Source organism: Schistocerca piceifrons, chromosome X (genome assembly GCF_021461385.2).
Source record: "Schistocerca piceifrons isolate TAMUIC-IGC-003096 chromosome X, iqSchPice1.1, whole genome shotgun sequence".
Classification (NCBI taxonomy): domain Eukaryota; kingdom Metazoa; phylum Arthropoda; class Insecta; order Orthoptera; family Acrididae; genus Schistocerca; species Schistocerca piceifrons.
The window spans coordinates 358,245,022-358,258,009 of NC_060149.1; the positions used below are offsets into that span (position 1 = coordinate 358,245,022).

At 41.9% G+C, this 12,988-nt stretch overlaps 1 protein-coding gene and 1 pseudogene across 3 annotated transcripts in view; both read right to left on the reverse strand.

Moving 5' to 3' along the window:
- The window catches only part of LOC124722889 (calcium uptake protein 3, mitochondrial-like), a 636,966-nt gene that overhangs the window by 46,219 nt on the left and 577,759 nt on the right, over positions 1-12,988 (reverse strand). The window lies entirely within an intron of this gene.
- Positions 10,429-10,546, reverse strand: LOC124723375 (annotated as a pseudogene).

Genomic DNA, 12,988 nt, shown 5'->3' on the forward strand with positions numbered 1-12,988 from the left:
ACCTTGTAAACAGCAGTAGGCATCATTTACAGGAACTGTTTTATACATAGTGTACCATCACTTAAGATATACTAAATGCTTCTAAACCCTGTATCACCAACAGAATAATGCTTAAAGTGATCAGACCATCAAAACATATGTTATTTTTAGAAAAAAAGAAGTTCCTCCAGTAATAAGGTAAGTACTATCTGAGCACAGAAAATATTAGACAGAATAAATGAAACAAGAAATGAGGAAATTGCTTTCGCGTATACAATGTCTTGACCAAATAATGTAGCCCAAAATTACTCTTTTAATACATTTTCTGCAATGCAGAGTAAAAGATAATTTAAATCTGAGCACTAATAGATAGACTAAGTTTTCAAATAAAAACATTCCAAAACAAATTTAATAAAGTTTTATATCCTACATCTCCCAAAGATGTCCCCAGCATTACCAACTCTTAAAATACTTGCTCAAGCAATTACGATTAAATCAGTAGGAAAATAATCACATGTTGCTCAGCTGAAGTTTATAAGACAACAAGGCAATTATATAAGCAATCTTTTCATATTGGTACTTTCACAGATAAACATGACTTGGTCATCCTACTCTACAAAAGTGGAGATAAAATGTACAAAAGGCTTTATAAACAGTGCAGAAAACACTCAAAGGCACAGAGTTTGGATTTCAAAAAAGGACTGTCAGCTGAACAAGCTGTAGTGTATTGACCTTGATATGTGATACACGAGAATCAATTAATCAGAAATCATCATCATTGGGAATATTTTGTGAGTTGGCTAAGGCTCTTGATAGTAGGAGTCATGTTATACTTAAGCGAAAGTTAAAATATATTATTACAGAATATTTGAGACATGTGGTTCACAGTTTCTATCTTATCCACTGACTATAAATTGAGTGTACCACCAGTATGTCAATCAAATAGCAATAGGCACCAAAGACTAGAAGCAATCACACATGGTGCACAACAGAGGTCTGTTTTAGGTCCTCTGTTTCTGATACACATAAATGATCTTTCACTAGCACTGTAAAAAGAAATTTTGTTCTCTTTTGCAGACAATAAAAGTACAGGAATAAAAAATGGTATCTGTCATATAGTACGTAATAACAGCAAAGTTCTGCCTAGATGTCTATAGATCATAAATACTGGCCTGAGCACAGATACAAACACATTATTATTATTATTATTATTATTATTATTATTATTATTATTATTATTATTACTACTACTACTATAGTAAAACATTCTGTATATTTTTGTAATTAAATGTTTCATTGTTCTTATTACTATTATAATCATATTCATAAGTGACACTTTAAAAGTGGGGATAATGATGATTTATATTTGAGGATTGGCGAGACCCCTGCCCCAGAAGTGAATCCTTGGTCCGTACCCTCTCTGTTGGATTCCATGGATGAGATTAATATAATGCAATGATCTAGTGAAAACTAGAGCCAAATAATGGATACCTAAATTTCCAAACCATTTGAAATGTATGGAAAGATTGCTCCTTGTGATGCAGAATCTTGAACTGTATGGAAATCGCTCAGTGGGATACAGATTGGCTTGGGATGTCCACCAAACTGCAAAATCCCCTATAAAGGAGACCTGTGGATACGGCAAGATGACAATGACACCGACCACTGTGCCATTGCAATTACACAGACTACTCTAGCATTCCTTCTGTCAGACCAAATTGTCAACTTATCCACTCACTACTGACATAGTGCCTCTTGCCCATTATCATCATTACTCGCGGCATTTCAACGATTTCCATAGGGGTTTGAGTGCGGTGTGCATCCGCACTGAAGTGATCACGTCTGAAAGAACAGACACCACATATATAATTAAAGCGAGGATGACTAATGACCACTGGCAGGGTTGGTAGCAAAATCCATAAGGGGGGACACTAGTACTCATGGATGTACCTCTTTTTTAGACTAATATCAGTGTCCAATGAGAAGTTCAGACAGGCAGGTGCTAAAGAGGTCCAAAACTCACAAAATTCTCACAACAGGAAAGTAAATAATAATGTTACCATATTTAACCAAAATATTGGTGGATTAAAGAAAAAAGTAGATTCTAACAAAATAAAGTAAAAAATAATGTTACCATTTTTCACCAAAATATTCCGGGATTGAAGAATAAGGTAGATGAGCTCCTGGTTTGTTTAGATGACATTGAATCTAATAATGTAATAGATATACTATGCCTGTCTGAGCATCACATTGTGTCTGATATGGAAAAGGTAAATATCAGTGGTTATAAACTAGCTGCACATATGAGTAGCGAGAATAAGGTGGGAGGAGGAGTTGCCACATATGTCAAAAGTTATCACTGTTTAGAAAGCTTAGATGCAAAAAAGTTTTGTCTAGAGCAACATATAGAAGCATGTGCCTGTCAACTTAAACTGAAGGAGGGCCCTTTTATAATTGTAACAGTATATAGGTCCCCTTCAGGAAACTTCCATTTATTCCTGGAAAACTTGGATGCCTTGTTGTGCTATCTGTCAGATAGGGGAAAGCAAATTATTATTTGTAGGGACTTCAATGTTGACTCACTGAAAGAATGTAATAGGAAGAATGACTGGGATGTCTTGCTCCATTCTTTCAATTTGACATCTGTCATTAATTTTCCTTCTCGGGTAGTAAAAGACAGCAGCACATTGATAGATAACACTTTTATAGACCACGATAGGTTTAAAAACATAAATTCTTGTCCTGTTGAGAATGGGCTTTCTGATCATGATGCTCAGCTAGTTACAGTATATGACACAGCTCCATTCAGTAATTCAAAACTACCCTCCAAAGTTGTGTGTTCAATTAATGACTCAACAATTAGAAATTTCAGAGAAATCTTCAGCAGTTAGACTGGGATGAGGTGTACAAGGAACCCGATGCTAATTTAAAATATAACTTATTTCATGATACACTTGTAAGAGAATTTGAAAACTGTTTCCCCAAGAAAGTAGTTAAATCTAATTATAAGAAACTGTGCAAAAAACCTTGGCTTACTAAAGGAATAAAAATATCTTGTAACCACAAAAGGGAACTGTATCTAACAACAAGAAAGAGTAATGACCCAGAAACAGCCAAATATTATAAAAACTACTGTGCTACATTAAGAAAGGTTATTAAAAAGTCCAGAAGCATGTGCATCATGTCTGAGATTAATACCTCTGATAACAAAATCAAAACAATTTGGAATATTATTACAAGGGAGACAGGACAACCAAGAGTACAGGATGACGGCATCACCATCAAAGTGAATGGAAACTTGATAAACAACAAGCCGGAAGTCAAAAACATTTTGAATAATCATTTTTTAAATATTGTAGAGAAAATAGGATCTAAATGTTCATTAGAAGAAGCAAGGCAGTTAATGGAAGAGGCCTTACCCACACCATTTGATAGAATTGAAATGCCACCCAACTCTCCATCTGAAATTAGGAAGATAATAAACTCTCTCAAGAATAAAACCTCACATGGAATTGGTGGCATTTCCAGCAGGATAATAAAAGCTTGTTCCCAAGAAAGAAGTGGGATTCTTAGCCACATATGTAATAGCTCTCTGAAGCAGGGTATTTTCCCAGATAGACTGAAGTATGCCATTGTTATACCATTGCATAAAAAAGGGGATACGTCTGATGTCAACAACTACCACCCAATCTCTCTTCTGACTGACTTATCCAAAATTCTTGATAAAGTAATGTATTGTAGAGTAGTTTCACACCTTTGTAAAAATAAAGTTTTAACAAAATGTCAGTTTGGTTTCCAGAAGGGTTTTTCAACAGAAAATGCTACATACAATTTCACTAATGAAATATTAAATGCTCTGAGTAACCGGAAGTCACCCGTTGGGATTTTTTGTGCTCTATCAAAGGCTTTTGATTGTGTAAATCATGGAATACTTCTAGATAAGCTCAAGTACTGTGGTATGAATGGGACAGTGCTCAAATGGTTTAAATCATACCTAACTGGAAGAGTGCAGAAAGTTGAAATAAACAGTTCACATAATACGCAAAAAACTGGTGATTTCTAAAACTGGGGAACAATCAAGAATGAGGTGCCACAAGGTTCGGTCTTGGGTCCTCTGCTGTTCTTAATATATATTAATGACTTGCCATTCTATATTCACGAAGATGCAAAGCTGGTACTTTTTGACGATGATACAACTATAGCTATCCCACCCGACAGACAAGAATTAACTGGTGAAATTGTAAACGATGTTTTTCAGAAAATCATTAAGTGGTTCTCTGCAAATGGGCTCTCATTAAACTTTGACAAAATACAGTATATACAGTTCCACACAGTAAATGGAATGACCCCATTAATAAATACAGACTTCGATCAGAAATCAGTAGCTAAGGCAGAATATTCAAAATTTCTAGGTGTATGCATTGATGAGGGGTTGAACTGGAAAAAACACACTGAGGATCTGCTGAAACGTTTGAGTTCGGCTACTTATGCTATTCGGGTCATTGCAAATTTTGGCGATATACATCTGAGTAAATTAGCTTACCACGCCTATTTTCATTCTCTGCTTTCGTATGGCATCATATTCTGGGGTAACTCATCATTGAGTAAAAGAGTGTTCATTGCACAAAAGCGTGTAATCATAATAATTGCTGGAGCTCCTCCAAGATCATCCTGCAGACACTTATTTAAAGAGCTAGAAATCTTCACTGTAGCCTAACAATATATACATTCACTTATGAAATTTGTTATTAACAATCCGAACGAATTAAAAAGTAATAGCAGTGTACATGGGTACAACACTAGGAGAAAGGATGATCTTCACTACTCAAGGTTAAATCTAACTTTGGCTCAGAAGGGGGTAAATTATGCTGCCACAAAAGTCTTTGGTCACTTACCTAATAGCATCAAAGTCTGACAGATAGCCATATAGCATTTAAAAGTAAATTAAAAGAATTTCTTAATGGCAACGCCTTCTACTCATTGGATGAATTTTTGGATATAGTAAGTGGGTAATTTCCCAACCTCAAAAAAAAAAAAAAAAATAAATAAATAAAAAAAAAAATAAAAAAAATAAAAAATAAAGAAAATTGAGTGTCCTGTAATATTTTGTCTAATGTAATATCTTGTATAGATGCCTTTTATTAACCTGATACGTTCCACATCATTACGAAGTGTCGTATTCATGATCTATGGAACAAGTACTAATCTAATCTAACTAATCTAATCACTTCGGTGTGGATGCACACTACGCTCGAACTGTTATGGGAATCGACGAAATGCCGCGAGTAATGAGGATAAACAAACCTGAATGCCTTTTGCATTAACATTTTTGTCCTCCTTTTCAATTCATTTTAATATTTTCGAAATCCCTTTTCGTTTCCTGAAATTATGTTCCCATAATGTAATTAAGTGGAGTTTAGTATGTCCTGGAGGAAACAGAAGGTGTTTTTCTGGAGAAAAGCTTCAACTTGGATTTAAATTCTGTGATTTGTAATGCAGCCGTAAATTCTTGAGGAATCCTACTGAAAATGTATGCTCAATTGAGCTGCAAAGATTTTTGAAACATGCTTCAGAATTTGCTTATAACATAAAGAGGAATAGCATGACCAGTAGCCAATTAACAGATGCTGCTGTTCCTTTTAAAAGGAAGTTCGTATTGTCAATCACTAATCTCCTTATTTAGAGAGTTAATGTATAGCGAGGTTGGTTAGTATAAGAATACTAAGCTTGTTGAAGAGAGATCTACATGAAACACTTGACCAAGTATGTCTCTCATCTGAGCAGCTAAAAGGGTGTCAGACAACTAATGCAAATGTTCAGGTTCAATCCCTCGTTCGATTACAAGACTCTATATGCTGAATGCCGATTCTTTCACCTCTGACAGTGATTTGTAAACGTGAAAAACGTCGTGCTACACTACTGTTAGTAACTGTAGCAGTCTCCCCCTCATAAATGGTTAAATTACTGCACAAATCAGAAGAAGGCAAGAGCATACCACCTACAGAAACGCTGTAACTTCCAAAGGCTGTTATAGCCCTGATGACTTGGTTTTGGGCTTAACATTTCCTTGTGCCTTAATTGAGTTGGCCCAAATTAGACTACTGTTTGGAAAAAGTGGAACACCAAAATCCAGAGATGTGATCACAATGAAATTTATTCTACCGACTAGGGACATGACACTACACAAATGATTAGCATTACAGAGCCGTACATGCACTGTGACTGTACTGAGTAGCGCCACCACACGCTGTAATCAGTGCCGCTAGACATCGTGCCACGGAATCAAAGATCACCTGAATATGCTGCTAGGGAATACTCTGCCACGCAGTTTGTAGGCGCGTCTACAAAACATCAACTGCAGCCCGAACAAACAAGCTGCTGACCGACTGTATCCCGGATATATTCGATGGGCGACATGTCACGTGAACGAGATGGCCGGGGGATCAGTGATACCCGTCATTCTTCGAAGAAGGCTTGCACATTCCTCGCCACATGCATGATGGTCAGATGCGGGTTTGAACCGTCGTCCTCCCGAATGCGAGTTTAGTGTGCTAATCACTGTGCTACCTTGCTCGGTGCTAAACAATACAGTCTGTCCGACTGCGTTCACCATGGCGGGGTCGGACACGTATACGCCCATCACTGTAGGACATGTAGAAGCGGGAATCGTCCGAAAACACTACGTTTTGCCACTCAGCACGCAAGACATTCGCATGTCCATTGCAGTCTGCGGCGATGGTGGTTTCTGGTCAATGGAGGCAGACGCAATGGCATGCGTGGCACCAGTCCAGCTCGCAGAAGACGTTGTCGAACTGTCGACGCAGACATATCGACACTCGTTGCAGTGCTCCAACGTTGCGTCAGCACTGTGGACGAAGCTATTTTGTCAGTTACATCTAAGCAGATAAGATGGCGGTCATCTCGCGCCGTGTTCACATTGTGCCTATGTGCGGAGCTGTGTACAGCACTCTACTCTTCACAGGTCCCACATACGCCTCACTGTTAAGCAGCATGCTCTGTACTGGCCACAGTGTCACGGACCGACAGACCCGCCTCCCGGAGACCAATCGTTCTGCCCCGTTCAGAGGTTGTTCAGGGAAATTATCTAAATATTTTGGTGTAAGGTACCCATGATTTCTGGTGGCTCGTTATAGAATTATACGCCAATTACCCTTTTTCCGTGAACATAATTTCGCAACAATGAAAATTTCTTTAATATACGATCATCAAAACGTACTACACGAAACACATGATAATGCAACAATCCCCAGACGAAACACGTACATTTACCACAGCGTGTCCAATCTGTCCTGTCAGCGTACAGTACAATAGGCAATAAATTTAGAACGGTTCCCTAAAACGTACTGCTCAACATGTGGACTACGACACAGTGTACAGAGACGCACAATTAATTGTCTCACACGCTCAAGAATCTCAATAGCTTGGTCTAGTACTTCTGCCTCTGCAAAAATCCTATCAACCAGATGCATGTCTCGACAGGAATCTCCTATATTGGGCTCCTCACATTCCATCATAAGTAGTAATCCACTGGGGTCACGTCTGGTGAAAGAGCTGGCCACGGAACAGGACCACCGCGACCAGTCCCTTGTTGTCCAAACTGTAAATCAATGTGAATCCGAACAACGAGTGCAAAGTGTGCCCATCATGTTGAAACCACACAAGCTGACAAATTCCAAACAAGATACACAGCACATATCTTCCACGCGGAATGAAGACAACCAGATACCTGGGTAAGAAATCAAACTACATATAATTACTCTGCAGCTGGTTGGTTTAAAAGACGGGGGGAGGGACCAAACTGCTAGGTCATCGGTCCCTCGTTCTGATTAAAATAATTCCACAAGGGTGGGAGTAAAATAATCGAGACATGTCAAACACAGCTGGATTGGCTCTGAGCACTATGGGACTTAACATCTGTGGTCATCAGTCCCCTAGAACTTAGAACTACTTAAACCTAACTAACCTAAGGACATCACACACATCCATGCCCGAGGCAGGATTCGAACCTGCGACCGTAGCAGTCGCGCGGTTCCGGACTGCGCGCCTAGAACCGCTAAACACAGCTGGAAGAAAGGAGAAAACCACAAGACTGACAGAAGGGCAACAAACACTAAAATGGACAAAATCAGACAAGAAAATCACAGAGAGGCGCAAGAAACATGTATAAGAGATCAAAACAAGAGATCAGATTACCATGGCTGGCTGACCATGAGAATAAAAAGGAGAAGCCAGCCACTCTGAAATATATTAAAACCTCCACCCTAAAAGCACTAGGGTGGAGGACACAAAGGGACGGAGGACAAGCGCTAAAACTTAATCAAATGATAAAACCCACCCTCACGAATAAAACGTACAACTAAAGCTGCTGTTGAGGCATTGTCGCCAAACACCGAAGGTAGGGTGCTGGGAAAGTTAAAAGTCCGCCACAGACCGGCTAAAAGTGGGCACTCCAGCAAGAGGTGAGTGACCGTCATTTGTGAACCACAGCGACACCGAGGTGGGTCCTCGCGACGGAGGAGGTAACCATGCATTAGCCACGTATGGCCAATGCAGAGCCGGCAGAGGACAACTGATTCCCTGCGAGTGGACCACATGGAAGACTTCCACACATTCGTAGTCTTCTTAATGGAACGTAGTTTGCTGTGCGTACTGAGGTTATGTCATTCTGTCTTAAAAAAAAAGCCGAAATACCCTGCAGTGTAAGACAGAACGCAGGTCAGTTTCGGAGATGCCAGCCTGTTGGAAAGCTCGTTGCCTGGGATTCGGACGTGTCCTGGGGTCCACACAAACACCACTGAACGACTGGACCCTTCCAGGGCATAGATGGACTCCTGAATGGACGCTACCAAAGGATGGCTGCTCAAACAGTCAGTACACAGGAGAAATGACTCGCCAGGGCATGAGCGGATGTGCTCCAGAGCACGAGATATGGCTATCAGCTCTGCAGTGGAAACACTTCAGCGATCTGGCAAGGAGTGCTGTTCAATAAGTCCTCCATGAACATACGCAAAGCCTGCGTGACCATCAGCCATCGAGCCGTCGGTGTAAACGACTTCGTGGCCTGGTACACGTCGAGAATCGAGAGGAAATGATAGCAGATAGTCACAAGGTTAACGGAGTCCTTAGGGACACGCGAAAGGTCCAGAAGAATCTGCGGCCTAGGTGTACACCATGGAGGTGTACAACCTCGAGGAGAGGTGGTAATGGGAAGGACTCCAGTTCAGACAGAAGGGCCCGGACGCGAACCACAATCGTAAGGCCTGACCTGGGCCGCTGATGCGGGAGATGAACCGCTGTGGTTGGGAAAAGGAAACGGTAATTCGGATGTGCAGGAGAATATGAACGTGTGCAACGTAACTGGCGAGCAGTTGTGCACGCCTGACCTTGAATGGAGGGACTCCGGCCCCCACCAGGACACTGGTCACCGGACTCGTTCTAAAAGCTCCCGTCACTTGGCGAACGCCACAGTGGTGCACTGGGTCGAGCAAACACAACGCTGAGGACGCTGCCGAAACAAAAACCACGCTCCCACAGTGAAGGCGGGATTGAACAAGGGCTCTGTAGAGCAGCAGCAGCGTAGAGCGATCTGCACCCCAGTTGGTGTTGCTCAAGCAGAGGAGGGCATTAAGGTGCTGCCAGCACTTCCGCTTAAGCTTACGAAGGTGAGGAAACCGTCAATCGAACGTCGACAACCAGTCTTAAGAATCTATGTGCCTCCACTGCAGTGAGTGGATCGTCATTAAGGTAAAGTTCGGGTTGCGGATGAACGGTACGATGCAGACAGAAGTGCATACATAACACACGACTTTGCAGCTGTAAACTGGATGCTGTAGGTCAGATCCCATGACTGCACCTTGTGGATGGCTCCCTGTAGGCGCCATTCAGCAACACCAGTACTGGAGGAGCAGTACGACTTGGACACGGAAAGTACGGAGTGACGGGAAGTTTTGGATAAAAATCGGGAGCGGGCCCCGGAGACCCCACTCATACAATGTGGCAAGGATATGATGTCGCCAGGTCGTGTCGTATTCTTTACGTAAGTCAAAAAGGATGGCAACCAGATGCTGGCGTCTGGAAAAGGCTGTTCAGATGGCAGACTTGAGGGACACCTAAAGATGTCAGCGTGTTCAACAGACTTAGACTATTACTTATTAAAGCTTTCGAGTATGTGGAATTTTAATAACACTACACTTCTGGAAATACTCATAAAAACTAAACTCCGTCCGAAACAGGTCTTGGAAGGCCCAACGGTATCGACCGGCCGCCGTGTCATCCTCACCCCATAGGCTTCACTGGATGCGTATATGGAGGGGCATGTAGCCAGCATACCGCTCTCCCAGCCGTATTTCAGTTTACGAGACCGAAGCCGCTACTCCTCAATCAAGCATCTCCTTAGTTTGCCTCCACAAGGGCTGAGTGCACCTTGATTGGCAACAGCGCTCGGCAGACCGGATGGTCACCCATCCAAGTGCTAGTCCAGCCCGACAGCGCTTAACTTCGGTGATCTGACGGAAATCGGCGTTACCACTGCGGTAAGGCCGTTGGCTGAAAACACTCCTGGGTATATGTTATTAGGCCGTTGGCTGAAAATACTCCTGGGTATATGTTATTAAAGTTAATACAGACTGTATTCTCAGCTGTGATTCGTGCGTCTCGTGATCGGTCGTTACGTCCTGTTCCCTGCTGTACCTACCGTATGTGGGCGAGAGACAGATAATGTCCTCACTAGCTCTTTCGTCTGTTTAGCGTACAAGGGGATAACAATACTCGCATTCTCCACATCACATTTATTATTTTTTAAACATAAAATGTATTTCGTATCCTATATCTTTTTGTGACGAAATTATCTGCATTGCACTTTTTACCAAAATGTTGCAACGTTCCTGCAGTAATAAGGGAACCCCTTCCAAAGGATGGTTCATCCATATTACCACAAGATGTAAGACTATTTTATTACACCCCAGTTAAAGCACAAGGAATGTGAAGGTGGGCAAGATTATAAGCATCTGTCGTTACAAATTACCTGTCTGATATACACAACAGTATTTACATAAAACCGTAAGAAATGCCTCGCCCGATGTTTACCTGTCTGGGTCGATCTAATCGATAACATTATTTATCACTTGTATACAGAGTTTCAGGAATTTACTCGTATTTTCAGGTGCTTTGGTAAAGGATGGACAACAAACAACCACTTACCAATCATAAGAGGAATTATTGTTCTCAAGAGGAGTTGGGAAGGATCTCGTAAGTCCCAGCGTATGATGGAAGAAAAATCCGTTGGGAGAGCGAAGTTCGAGAAATTTACGGACGGGGTGAAGACTGATTTGCAAGATTACAGACTAATGCGCGCAGTTATATCTCTAGCCGTGCAAAGCACCGTGTATATATTTTAAGTCAATCACGTGATCATAACTACAGATAAAAATCGGGTAACGTGACTGGTTATTTCGTGATATTTTCGATTTGTGTGTTAGGCGCTGCTATAACGCTACAAGAGATAGTTACGGAATTGATTAGCATTTTGCAAATCCGGGCTGGTTTCAGTTGTTTGTCACAGATTGACTCCAGGATCAATCCAAAACTTCCACATGTCACAGAATCCATCCACAATCTTTACGCTCGCACATTCCGTGATTCTCTCTCTCTCTCTCTCACACACACACACACACACACACACACACACACACACACACACACACAATCAATATATATATATATATATATATATATATATATATATATATATATATATATATATGAGAGAGAGAGAGAGACTGTATCGTCATTTTAGCCCAATGAGGCACGGGTACGTCATTGACGGTTACAATGTCTGTGTTTATACGGTGGCTGTATCATCATATATGTAAATTGAAGGTGGAGGCGGGAGAAAGGAAAGGAAAAGAGCTATTGGCGTCACCTACATTGGGATTTTACATATAATGTATCACGGCTGCGAATTCCGCGTGGTGTCTGTTCTTTAGGAGATGTCTGAAAGAGCAGACACCACGCATTCATATAACTGATTCGCCTTGATGGGCAACGAATCCAACTTCAGTGCAGATGCACAATTACGTCTGACCTCCAGCGGGAACCTCAGAATCGCGAGCATGGAGGACACGGACAGGTTCTACTGATAGGTGGTGCTGGGTGGGTATGGTACCTTGCGCCACTCCCAATAATAGAGCGTGGGGAAGAAAGCGACTATTTACACGGTCCAGTGACATCAATTTGACCACCTGTCAAAAGCCTGGCTAACCACCTTTTGCAGTGCGGACATGCAGGAAGAGTGTCAATGAGGTTCTGGAAGTACCAACAGAGATGTGGAGCCACGCTAACTCCAGTGGCGTAGTCAGCTGTGCAAGGTTTCTAGGTTGTGGATCTATAGCGTGAACAGTCCGATCGAGTTGGTCCCACAGTTCCTAGGTTGGGTTTAAATCCGGGCATTTTGGTACTTAGCTGAGTGGAGTAAACTCATGCTGGTGGTCTTCGAACTGCGCACGTACACCGCGAGTTGTGTGACATGTCACTGTTGGGTTGGGTTGTTTGGGGGAAGAGACCAAACAGCGAGGTCATCGATGTTAGCGGATTAGGAAAGGATGGGGAAGGAAGTCGACCGTCCCCTTTCAAAGGAACCATCCCAGCATTTGCCTGGAGTGATTTAGGGAAGTCACGGAAAACCTAAATCAGGATGGCCAGACGCGGGATTGAACCGTCGTCCTCCCGAATGCGAGTCCAGTGTGCTAACCACTGCACCACCTCGCTCGGTGACATGTCACTGTCCTGCTGGTAGAAGCCGAAGCGTAGAGGAATAAGCAAACTGCACGTAGGGGTTGACATTATTCCCAAGGATTGATACATACTTGTGTTGATCCACTGTGTCTTCCAGAATGAGGAGATCACCCAGAGAATGCCATGAAAACATTACCCCTTCCACAATGCTCACTACACTGGTCCGGATCCTTCCGACGATTGTTGCAGGGTCGTA